The sequence below is a fragment of the Coregonus lavaretus genome (genome assembly GCF_964263955.1).
Source record: "Coregonus lavaretus genome assembly, chromosome: 15".
Taxonomy (NCBI): Eukaryota; Metazoa; Chordata; class Actinopteri; order Salmoniformes; family Salmonidae; genus Coregonus; species Coregonus lavaretus.
This window is the reverse complement of record NC_140002.1, coordinates 26,330,965-26,343,346: the sequence shown is the minus strand read 5'-3', so window position 1 is coordinate 26,343,346 and position 12,382 is coordinate 26,330,965. Positions and strand designations below refer to the sequence as shown.

Below are 12,382 nucleotides of genomic sequence, written 5' to 3'. Positions count from 1 at the left end.
TTTTTTTATAACCCAACCCTGATCTGTACTTCTCCACAACTTTGTCACTGACCTGTTTTGAGAGCACCTTGGCTCGCTTGCTTGGTCGAGCCCCTTGCAGACTATGGGGCCTTTCAGAACAGGTGTATATATACACTGAGATCATGTGACAGATTATATTTTAAATTTCAGTCATTTAGCAGACGCTCTTATCCAGAGCGACTTACAGTTAGTGAGTGCATACATTTTCATACTGGCCCCCCGTGGGAATCGAACCCAAACCCTGGCGTTGCAAACACCATGCTCTACCAACTGAGCTACACGGGACCACCATATGACACTTAGATTGCACACAGGTGGACTTTATTTAACTAATTATGTAACTTCTGAAGGTAATTGGTTGCACCAGATCTAATTTAGGGGCTTCATAGCAAAGGGGGTGAATACATACAGTTGAAGTCGGAAGTTTACAGTGAGGGAAAAAAATATTTGATCCCCTGCTGATTTTCTACGTTTGCCCACTGACAAATAAATGATCAGTCTATCATTTTAATGGTAGGTTTATTTGAACAGTGAGAGACAGAATAACAACAAAAGAATCCAGAAAAACGCATGTCAAAAATGTTACTAAATTGATTTGCATTTTAATGAGGGAAATAAGTATTTGACCCCCTCTCAATCAGAAAGATGTCTGGCTTCCAGGTGTCTTTTATACAGGTAATGAGCTGAGATTATGAGCACACTCTTAAAGGGAGTGCTCCTAATCTCAGCTTGTTACCTGTATAAAAGACACCTGTCCACAGAAGCAATCAATCAATCAGATTCCAAACTCTCCACCATGGCCAAGACCTCTCCAAGGATGTCAGGGACAAGATTGTAGACATACACAAGGATTGAATGGGCTACAAGACCATCGCCAAGCAGTTTGGTGAGAAGGTGACAACAGTTGGTGCGATTATTCGCAAATGGAAGAAACACAAAAGAACTGTCAATCTCCCTCGGCCTGGGGCTCCATGCAAGATCTCACCTCGTGGAGTTGCAATGATCATGAGATCGGTAAGGAATCAGCCCAGAACTACACGGGAGGATCTTGTCAATGATCTCAAGGCAGCTGGGACCATAGTCACCAAGAAAACAATTGGTAACACACTACGCCGTGAAGGACTGAAATCCTGCAGCGCCCGCAAGGTCCCCCTGCTCAAGAAAGAACATATACATGCCCGTCTGAAGTTTGCCAATGAACATCTGAATGATTCAGAGGAGAACTGGGTGAAAGTGTTGTGGTCAGATGAGACCAAAATGGAGCTCTTTGGAATCAACTCAACTCGCCGTGTTTGGAGGAGGAGGAATGCTGCCTATGACCCCAAGAACACCATCCCCACCGTCAAACATGGAGGTGGAAACATTATGCTTTGGGGGTGTTTTTCTGCTAAGGGGACAGGACAACTTCACCGCATCAAAGGGACGATGGACGGGGCCATGTACCGTCAAATCTTGGGTGAGAACCTCCTTCCCTCAGCCAGGACATTGAAAATGGGTCGTGGATGGGTATTCCAGCATGACAATGACCCAAAACACACGGCCAAGGCAACAAAGGAGTGGCTCAAGAAGAAGCACATTAAGGTCCTGGAGTGGCCTAGCCAGTCTCCAGACCTTAATCCCATAGAAAATCTGTGGAGGGAGCTGAAGGTTCGAGTTGCCAAACGTCAGCCTCGAAACCTTAAAGACTTGGAGAAGATCTGCAAAGAGGAGTGGGACAAAATCCCTCCTGAGATGTGTGCAAACCTGGTGGCCAACTACAAGAAATGTCTGACCTCTGTGATTGCCAACAAGGGTTTTTCCACCAAGTACTAAGTTATGTTTTGCAGAGGGGTTAAATACTTATTTCCCTCATTAAAATGCAAATCAATTTATAACATTTTTGAAATGCTCAAATAAACCTACCATTAAAATTATAGACTGATCATGTCTTTGTCAGTGGGCAAACATACAAAATCAGCAGGTGATCAAATACTTTTTTCCCCTCACTGTACATACACATACACTTAGGTTGGAGTCGCAAGTCGGTTAGGGCATCTACTTTGTGCATGACACAAGTAATTTTTCCAACAATTGTTTACAGACAGATTATTTCACTTATAATTCACTGTTTCACAATTCCAATGGGTCAGAAGTTTACATACAGCTTGGAAAATTCCAGAAAATTCCAGAAAATTATGTCATGGCTTTAGAAGCTTCTGATAGGCTAATTGACATCATTGAGTCAATTGGAGGTGTCCCTGTGGATGTATTTCCAGGCCTACCTGCCTCTTTGCTTGACATTATGGGAAAATCAAAATAAATCAGCCAAGACCTCAGAAAAACAATTGTAGACCTCCACAAGTCTGGTTCATCCTTGAGAGCAATTTCCAAACGCCTGAAGGTACCACGTTCATCTGTACAAACAATAGTACGCAAGTATAAACACCATAGGACCACACAGCCGTCATACCGCTCAGGAAGGAGACGTGTTCTGTCTGAGAGATGAACGTATTTCGTGTGAAAAGTGCAAATCAATCCCAGAACAACAGTAAAGGCCCTTGTGAAGATGTTGGAGGAAACAGGTACAAAATTATCTATATCCACAGTAAAACGAGTCCTATATCGACATAACCTGAAAGGCCGCTCAGCAAGGAAAAAGCCACTGCTCCAAAACCACCATAAAAAAGCCAGACTACGGTTTGCAACTGCACATGGGGACAAAGATCGTACTTTTTGGAGAAATGTCCTCTGGTCTGATGAAACAAAAATAGAACTGTTTGGCCATAATGACCATCTTTATGTTTGGAGGAAAAAGGGGGTGGCTTGCAAGCCGAAGAACACCATCCCAACCGTGAAGCACGGGGGTGGCAGCATCATGCTGTGGGGGTGCTTTGCTGCAGGAGGGACTGGTGCACTTCACAAAATAGATGGCTTCATGAGGAAGGAAAATTACGTGGATATATTGAAGCAACATCTCAAGACATCAGTCAGGAAGTTAAAGCTTGGTCGCAAATGGGTCTTCCAATTGGACAATGACCCCAAGCATACTTCCAAAGTTGTGGCAAAATGGCTTTAGGAAAACAAAGTTAGTGAGTGCATACATTTTCATACTGGCCCCCCGTGGGAATTGAATCCACAACCCTGGCGTTGCAAACGCCATGCTCTACCAACTGAGCTACACGGGACTACTAAATATACTCCCTCTAGGATGATTTTGCAAAGCATATGTGAGGCTCTGGGCTCAATGAAACCAGCTAGTCAACTAATGAAAGCTAAACAGTTTGTGCACCATACTGTAAGAGCCCAAACATACAAGTATGGGTAGCTGCAGCCAAATATGGCTATCGGAGTATGGGCGTGTCGAAAGGATTGGGTGCGTGGAAAGCGTATCAACTATTTTGCCAGATTTGTTGCCACTCAAGACTGTTTTGCGTGTTTAATTGGGCTGCACTACGAGTAGATAGTAAGCCGGCGACCAGTACTCCGGTGTTGTGCCTGCCGACTTGAAGTGCTTCCTACTGGGTATCATCGTCGTGCCGCCAACGGTAGCTACGTGGCCATTTTTTTCTCTCACTTGATTTTAATTCAATTAGGATAGCAGCCTACAGAAGAACAAACTAATATTGACAACCGTCTAGACGTCACCTTGATACATACACTACCGTTCAAAAGTTTGGGGTCACTTAGAAATGTCCTTGTTTTCAAAAGAAAAGCAATTTTTGTTCATTAAAATAACATCAAATTGATCAGAAATACAGTGTAGACATTGTTCATGTTGGAAATGGCTATTGTAGCTGGAAATGGCAGATTTTTTATTGAATATCTACATAGGCGTACAGAGGCCCATTATCAGCAACCATCAGTCCTGTGTTCCAATGGCACGTTGTGTATGATAATCCAAGTCTAATTGATCATTAGAAAACCCTTTTGCAATTATGTTAGCACAGCTGAAAACTGTTGTGCTGATTAAAGAAGCAATAAAACTGGCCTTCTTGAGACTAGTTGAGTATCTGGAGCATCAGCAATTGTGGATTCGATTACAGGCTCAAAATGGCCAGAAACAAATAACTTTCTTCTGAAACTCGTCAGTCAATTGTTGTTCTGAGAAATGAAGGCTATTCCATGCGAGAAATTGCCAAGAAACTGAAGATCTCATACAACCTTGTGTACTACTCCCTTCACAGAACAGCGCAAACAAACTGGCTCTAACCAGAATAGAATGAGGAGTGGGAGGCCCCGGTGCACAACTGAGCAAGAGAACAAATACATTAGAGTGTCACAGGTCCTCAACTGGCAGCTTCATTAAATAGTACCCGCAAAACACCAGTCTCAACGTCAACAGTGAAGAGGCGACTCCGGGATGCTGACCTTCTAGGCAGAGTTGCAAAGAAAAAGCCATATCTCAGACTGCCCATCTAATTATTTTATTTTTATTGGCCAGTCTAAGATATGGCTTCTTCTTTGCAACTCACGTTGAGACTGGTGTTTTGTCTGTACTATTTAATGAAGCTGCCAGTTGGGGGTGTAATACAACATTAGACAGAGGTTTGGCGAGCAGAAGCATCCATGAAGTAGCCTTCTGTGTAGTGGCAGACTGTATAGTAAACTAATGTCTACATCTTCCAAATCATAATCCAGGAAGTGTTGCGTTTACATTTTAGTCATTTAGCAGACTCTTATCCAGAGCAACTTGCAGTTAGTGAGTGCATACATTATTATTACATTTTTTCATACTGGCCCCCCGTGGGAATCGAACCCACAACCCTGGCGTTGCAAACACCATGCTCTACCAACTGAGCTATATCCCTGCCGGCCATTCCCTCCCCTACCCTGGACGACGCTGGGCCAATTGTGCGCCGCCCCATGGGACTCCCGGTCGCGGCCGGCTACGACAGAGCCTGGATTCGAACCAGGATCTCTAGTGGCACAGCTAGCACTGCGATGCAGTGCCTTAGACCACTGCGCCACTTGGGATACAAAATTGCATTTTCAGATAAGACAACTGAAAACTTGGTCAGATGTTACATCTCTACAGTGGGGAAAAAAAGTATTTAGTCAGCCACCAATTGTGCAAGTTCTCCCACTTAAAAAGATGAGAGAGGCCTGTAATTTTCATCATAGGTACACGTCAACGATGACAGACAAATTGAGAAAAAAAATCAATAGGTAAGCAGCTTGGTTTGAAGAAATCAACTGTGGGAGCAATTATTAGGAAATGGAAGACATACAAGACCACTGATAATCTCCCTCGATCTGGGGCTCCACGCAAGATCTCACCCCGTGGGGTCAAAATGATCACAAGAACGGTGAGCAAAAATCCCAGAACCACACGGGGGGACCTAGTGAATGACCTGTAGAGAGCTGGGACCAAAGTAACAAAGCCTACCATCAGTAACACACTACGCCGCCAGGGACTCAAATCCTGCAGTACCAGACGTGTCCCCCTGCTTAAGCCAGTACATGTCCAGGCCCGTCTGAAGTTTGCTAGAGTGCATTTGGATGATCCAGAAGAGGATTGGGAGAATGTCATATGGTCAGATGAAACCAAAATAGAACTTTTTGGTAAAAACTCAACTCGTCGTGTTTGGAGGACAAAGAATGCTGAGTTGCATCCAAAGAACACCATACCTACTGTGAAGCATGGGGGTGGAAACATCATGCTTTGGGGCTGTTTTTCTGCAAAGGGACCAGGACGACTGATCCGTGTAAAGGAAAGAATGAATGGGGCCATGTATCGCGAGATTTTGAGTGAAAACCTCCTTCCATCAGCAAGGACATTGAAGATGAAATGTGGCTGGGTCTTTCAGCATGACAATGATCCCAAACACACCGCCCGGGCAACGAAGGAGTGGCTTCGTAAGAAGCATTTCAAGGTCCTAGAGTGGCCTAGCCAGTCTCCAGATCTCAACCCCATAGAACATCTTTGGAGGGAGTTGAAAGTCCGTGTTGCCCAGCGACAGCCCCAAAACATCACTGCTCTAGAGGAGATCTGCATGGAGGAATGGGCCAAAATACCAGCAACAGTGTGTGAAAACCTTGTGAAGACTTACAGAAAACGTTTGACCTGTGTCATTGCCAACAAAGGGTATATAACAAAGTATTGAGAAACTTTTGTTATTGACCAAATACTTATTTTCCACCATAATTTGCAAATAAATTCATAAAAAATCCTACAATGTGATTTTCTGGATGTTTTTTCCTAATTTTGTCTGTCATAGTTGACGTGTACCTATGATGAAAATTACAGGCCTCTCTCATCTTTTTAAGTGGGAGAACTTGCACAATTGGTGGCTGACTAAATACTTTTTTTCCCCACTGTACATCATATAGAGCAGGGGTGTCCAACCTTTTCTAGCTTTAGAGCTACTTTTAAATTATTAAACATGTCACAAACTACTCCATGTTTTTCCTAGCTTTCAAATAGGCACTCTTTATATTTTCCCGAATTGTAAATTCGATGTCAATGTTAAATCACATCAGATGACCATTTTGAAGGCTAGGAAAAAAACTTACAATTTTTGATTTTTGTGTAATATCCCTTTAATTGCGCATTTTGCGAGAAAGGAATGTTCTCGTCTAGAGATGTTTTTGCTGCTGCATGTGTCATGACAGAGTTTAAGCCAATTGTGGCTAACCAGGGGTAATGTCAATGTGGATTTGATTGGATAGTAGCCGGGATCTTGAGGTGTCTGATACTTGTGAGATTTGTTTATGACAGTTTGTGATGGAACAAGTGAAGAACAAATGCACTTTCAGAATTGTTTGGCGAGCTACTCATAGGTGAGCTGTGAGCTACTGGTAGCTCACAATGAACTTGTTGGCGACCCCTGATATAGAGAGATGCATGTACCTGCTTGTAGTATACAGAGGACATCTGCAACTTCTTCCAGATATACAGGGCTCTCAAAGAGCTCAGAGGACTTAAGGAACCACTCCCCATTAGAATCAGCCACCTGGAAGGCAAAACATGAAATATAAAACTGAGCATGATAAACTGGGTGTACACTAAAGGCAGGCCAAATCAACCATTTGAATGCTACACGTAGGTGATGGATGAGGTGAGTTTCCACCTTGCTATGTAATGTGCTTTAAGAAAAGCACCATCCAATCTATCCAAAACATTTAAATAATCAATCAATCACTGTGCAGTTAAACTAAACCCATGGGAAGAAGTGAGGGGAGCGACCTGAACCTTAAGTCACTGTTCTAGAAGGCTACCACCCACTTTACCCTGCATCTAAGAAACTGCTGGCCTATGTACATAGTCATTGAACACAGGTCACTTGAATAATGTTTATCCACTTTATTCACTACCAGTCAAAAGTTTGGACACACCTACTCATTCAAGGGTTTTTCTTTATTTTTACTATTTTTTTTACATTGTATATTCATAGTGAAGACATCAAAACAATGAAATAACACATATGGAATCATGTAGTAACCAAAAAAGTGTTAAACAAATCAAAATATATTTTATATTTGAGATTCTTCAAATAGCCACCATTTGCCTTGATGACAGCTTTGCACACTCTTGGCATTCTCTCAACCAGCGTCATGAGATAATCACCTGAAATGCATTTCAATTAACAGGTGTGCCTTCTTAAAAGTTCATTTGTGGAATTTATTTCCTTCTTAATGCGTTTGAGCCAATCAGTTGTGTTGTGACAAGGTAGGGGGGGTATACAGAAGATAGCCCTATCTGGTAAAAGACCAAGTCCATATAATGGCAAGAACAGCTCAAATAAGCAAAGAGAAACAACAGTCCATCATTACTTTAAGACATGAAGGTCAGTCAATACGGAACATTTCAAGAACTTTGAACGTTTCTTCAAGTGCAGTCGCAAAAACCATCAAGCGCTATGATGAAACTGGCTCTCATGAGGACCGCCACAGGAATGAACTTATCCTCTGCTGCAGAGGATAAGTTCATTAGAGTCACCAGCCTCAGAAATTGCAGCCCAAATAAATGCTTCACAGAGTTCAAGTAATAGACACATCTCAACATCAACTGTTCAGAGGACACTGTGTGGATCAGGCCTTCCTGGTCGAATTGCTGCAAAGAAACCACTACTAAAGGACACCAATAAGAAGGAGAGACTTGCTTGGGCCAAGAAACACAAGCAATGAACATTAGACCAGTGGAAATTTGTCCTTTGGTCTGGAGTCCAAATTTGAGATTTCTGCTTCCAACCGCCGTGGCTTTGTGAGACGTGGTGTGGATGAACAGATGAACTCTGCATGTCTATTTCCCACCGTAAAGCATGGAGGAGGAGGTGTTATGGTGTGGGGGTGTTTTGCTGGTGACACTGTCTGTGATTTATTTAGAATTCAAGGCACACTTAACCAGCATGGCTACCACAGCATTCTGCAGTGACACGCCATCCCATCTGGTTTGGGCTTAGTGGTACTATCATTTGTTTTTCAACAGGACAATGACCCAACACACCTCCAGGCTGTGTAAGGGCTATTTTACCAAGAAGGAGAGTGATGGAGTGCTGCATCAGATGACCACGCCTCAACAATCCCAACCTCCACCCAATTGAGATGGTTTGGGATGAGTCGGACCGCAGAGTGAAGGAAAAGCAGCCAACAAGTGCTCAGCATATGTGGGAACTCCTTCAAGACATTTGGAAAAGCATTCCAGGTGAAGCTGGTTGAGAGAATGCCAAGAGAGTGCAAAGCTGTCATCAAGGCAAAGGGTGGCTATTTGAAGAATCTCAAATATAAAATACACTTTTTTGGTTACTACATGATTCCATATGTGTTATTTCATAGTTTTTATGTCTTCACTATTATTCTACAATGTAGAAAATTGTAAAAATAAAAATAAAGAAAAACCCTGGAATGAGTAGGTGTGTCCAAACGTTTGACTGGTACTGTATGTATAGCCTATATAACTACTGCTGTACACACTTTTTCAATTAATATACTGTCCATGCTGACTTTACACCCCATTATTCCGGTCTCTGACATTGCTCATTCTGACATTTCTTAACTTAAAATTTTTCTCGATTATATGTGTATTGTGTTGTTTTTTATTGCAAGGTATTACTGCACAAGCATTTCACTGCACCTGCGATAACATCTGCAAATCTGTGTACACAGCCAATAAACTTTGATTTGACGTTACCTTGTTCATGATGGTGAGTAGTTCACTGAGTGCCAGTCTGAGTCTCCTGAGAGGGTCACTGTGTTCAAAGGTGAGGCCATGCTGCAGCTGAGACACCAGGATGCTCTCTCCATTATAGCCACCAGCCTTGTGCCTATCAGAGAACACCCCCACACCAGAAATGTCAGCCTCTCTACCATCCACACATGCTAAACAAACGTTTTACTCTGCTAAACAAAAAGGGAGACAAAATGTATTTATTTTGTTTTGATTCTCTAAGTACAGTGCCTTCGGAAAGTATTCAGACCCCTTGACTTTTTCCACATTATGTTACGTTACAGCCTTATTCTAAAATGGATTAAATACTTTTTTTCCCCTGGCAATCTAAACACAATACCCTATAATGACAAAGCAAAAACTGGTTTTTAGATTTTTTTGCAAATGTATTAAACATAAAAAACAGAAACACCTTATTTACAAAAGTATTCAGACCCTTTGCTATGATACTCGAAATTGAGCTCAGGTGCATCCTGTTTCCAATGATCATCCTTGAGATGTTTCTACAACTTGATTGTAGTCCACCTGTGGTAAATTAAATTGATTGGACATGATTTGGAAAGGCACACACACCTGTCTATATAAGGTCCCACAGTTGACAGTGCAAGTCAGTGCAAAAACCAAGTCATGAGGTCGAAGGAATTGTCCGTAGTGCTCCGAGACAGGATTGTGTCGAGGCACAGATCTGGGGAAGGGTACCAAAAAAATTTCTGCAGCATTGAAGGTCCCCAAGAACACAGTGGCCTCCATCATTCTTAAATGGAAGAAGTTTGAAACCACCAAGACTCTTCCTAGAGCTGGCTGCCCGGCCAAACTGAGCAATCGGGGAGAAGGGCCTTGGTCAGGGATGTGACCAAGAACCCGATGGTCACTCTGACAGAGCTCTAGAGTTCCTCTGTGGAGATGGGAGAACATTCCAGAAGGACAACCATCTCTGCAGCACTCCACCAATCAGGCCTTTATGGTAGCGTGGCCAGACGGAAGCCACCCCTCAGTAAAAGGCACATGACAGCCCGCTTGGAGTTTGCCAAAAGGCACCTAAAGACTCTCAGATCATGAGAAACAAGATTCTCTGGTCTGATGAAACCAAGACTGAACTCTTTGGCCTGAATGCTAAGTGTCACAAATGGAGGAAACCTGGCACCATCCCTACGGTGAAGCATGGTGGTGGCAGCATCATGCTGTGGGGATGTTTTTCAGCGGCAGGGACTGGGAGACTAGTCAGGATCGAGGGAAAGATTAACAGAGCAAAGTACAGAGAGATCCTTGATAAAAACCTGCTCCAGAGTGCTCAGACTGGGGCGAAGGTTCACCTTCCAACAGGACAACTACCCTAAACACACAGCCAAGACAACGCAGGAGTGGCTTCGGGACAAGTCTCTGAATGTCCTTGAGTGGCCCAGCCAGAGCCCGGTCTTGAACCTGATCAAACATCTCTGGAGAGACCTGAAAATAGCTGTGCAGCAACGCTCCCCATCCAACCTGACAGAGCTTGAGAGGATCTGCAGAGAGGAATGGGAGAAACTCCCCAAAAAACAGGTGTGCTAAGCTTGTAGAGTCATACCCAAGAAGAATCAAGGCTGTAATTGCTGGCAAAGGTGCTTCAACAAAGTACTGAGTAAAGGGTCTGAATACTTAAGTAAATGTGATATTTCAGTTTTTTATTTTGTATAAATTAGCAAAGATTTATACAAACCTGTTTTTGCTTAGTCATTATGGGGTATTGCTGAGGGAAAACACAATGTCATCCATTTTAGAATAAGGCTGTAACGTAACAAAATATGGAAAAATTCAAGGGGTCTGAATACTTTCCGAATGCACTGTATATTCACACACAAAAATATTTTTATTCCAGTCTAAAAAGTGATGTAATCTAGGCTAGTGTTATAAGTATACTAGTGTCTCTCAGATGTTAGCAGGTCATTCAAAAGTTTTTACCTGAGTTGCTGCTCCTTCCTGGCATCCTGCTCCAGAAAATGAAAGTCGACAGACAGGAGGGCCACGATGGAGTTGACAGCCTCCACACCGGACAGCAGGCGCAAGATGAGCTTCTTGTCCTGGGCCCAGGCCTGGCTCTGGTCTGCTGGGGCACACAGAGCCATCCGAACCAGGCAGGGCAGCAGCAGCCTCAGCTCCGGGTCACTCATTGCAGCCAGACACACCACATCCACCTTCTGCATGGCCTCAAAGGTATACAGGCTGATAAACTGCAGCCCTGCACTCTCTGACTAGCTAACCCAGCTAGCTCGGACAGCCCCATTCTGACGAATCTGTCTGTATCTACAAAGTAACTCAACCTATGTCCAGATAAATGTTTACAATGTAACCACAAGAAAATAATGTAGCTATATGAGTGATGACTTCAACATAAAAATCAGGCTATATGGGAAGATGCACAAAGCTTGTTTTGCTAGCTAGCAGAGTAGTACTAGTTTAGTATGAATTCGGGCGCTCGGCGTGCACTATTCAGCATAGCATTTTGATCCTACCGCTGCTCTGCCTGTCACGCCCTGGCTCTGGGGACTCTTATATGTTGAGCCAGGGTGTGTAGTGTCTATGTTTTGTTTTCTATGTGTTCTTTTCTAGATCGTGTGTTTCTATGTTGGCCGGGGTGGTTCCCAATCAGAGGCAGCTGTGGCTTGTTGTCTCTGATTGGGAACCATACTTAGGCAGTCTGTTTTGCACTTGTCATTTGTGGGATCTTGTTCCGGAGAGGTTTGTGTTTGTTAACCTTAGGACTTCACGTATCGTTTTGTTGTTTTGTAAGTGTGGTTTAAAGTACTCATTAAAAGATGTACGCATATCACGCTGCGCCTTGGTCCGTTGCTTATGATGATCGTGACAGAAGATCCCACCAAAGAAGGACCAAGCAGCGTGTCCAGGAGCAGACAGCCTGGACTTGGGAGGAGATCTTGGACGGGAAGGGATCCTGGACTTCAGAGGAAATCCAGGCCGGAATGGATCGCCGTCCGTGGGAGGAGACTGTGGAGGCGCGCCATAGAGAGGAGCAGCGGCGCCAACCGTGCCGACGTCGGACACGCAAGAGGCAACCCCAATAAAAAAATTTGGGGGGGCACACGGCATGGACGACGGGGCTGCTGGAGGCAGCTACAGGGCGAGTTTGTGGATTAGGAGAGGAGGCCACCAGGTTTGGGGGGCTGGAAGGGAGGTTGGCGGAGCCTAGAGGTAGAGCAGAGCCAACTCCCCGTACTCAGG

At 43.8% G+C, this 12,382-nt stretch overlaps 1 pseudogene across 1 annotated transcript in view; it reads right to left on the bottom strand.

Moving 5' to 3' along the window:
- The window catches only part of LOC311143086 (integrator complex subunit 2-like), a 55,659-nt pseudogene that overhangs the window by 33,747 nt on the left and 9,530 nt on the right, over positions 1-12,382 (bottom strand). The window contains exons 2-4 of the transcript in view: positions 11,105-11,394; positions 9,131-9,263; positions 6,851-6,953 (exon numbers count right to left, since the gene is read on the bottom strand). The product of the transcript in view is annotated as an integrator complex subunit 2-like (transcript). The remainder of the gene's footprint in view (positions 1-6,850; positions 6,954-9,130; positions 9,264-11,104; positions 11,395-12,382) is intronic.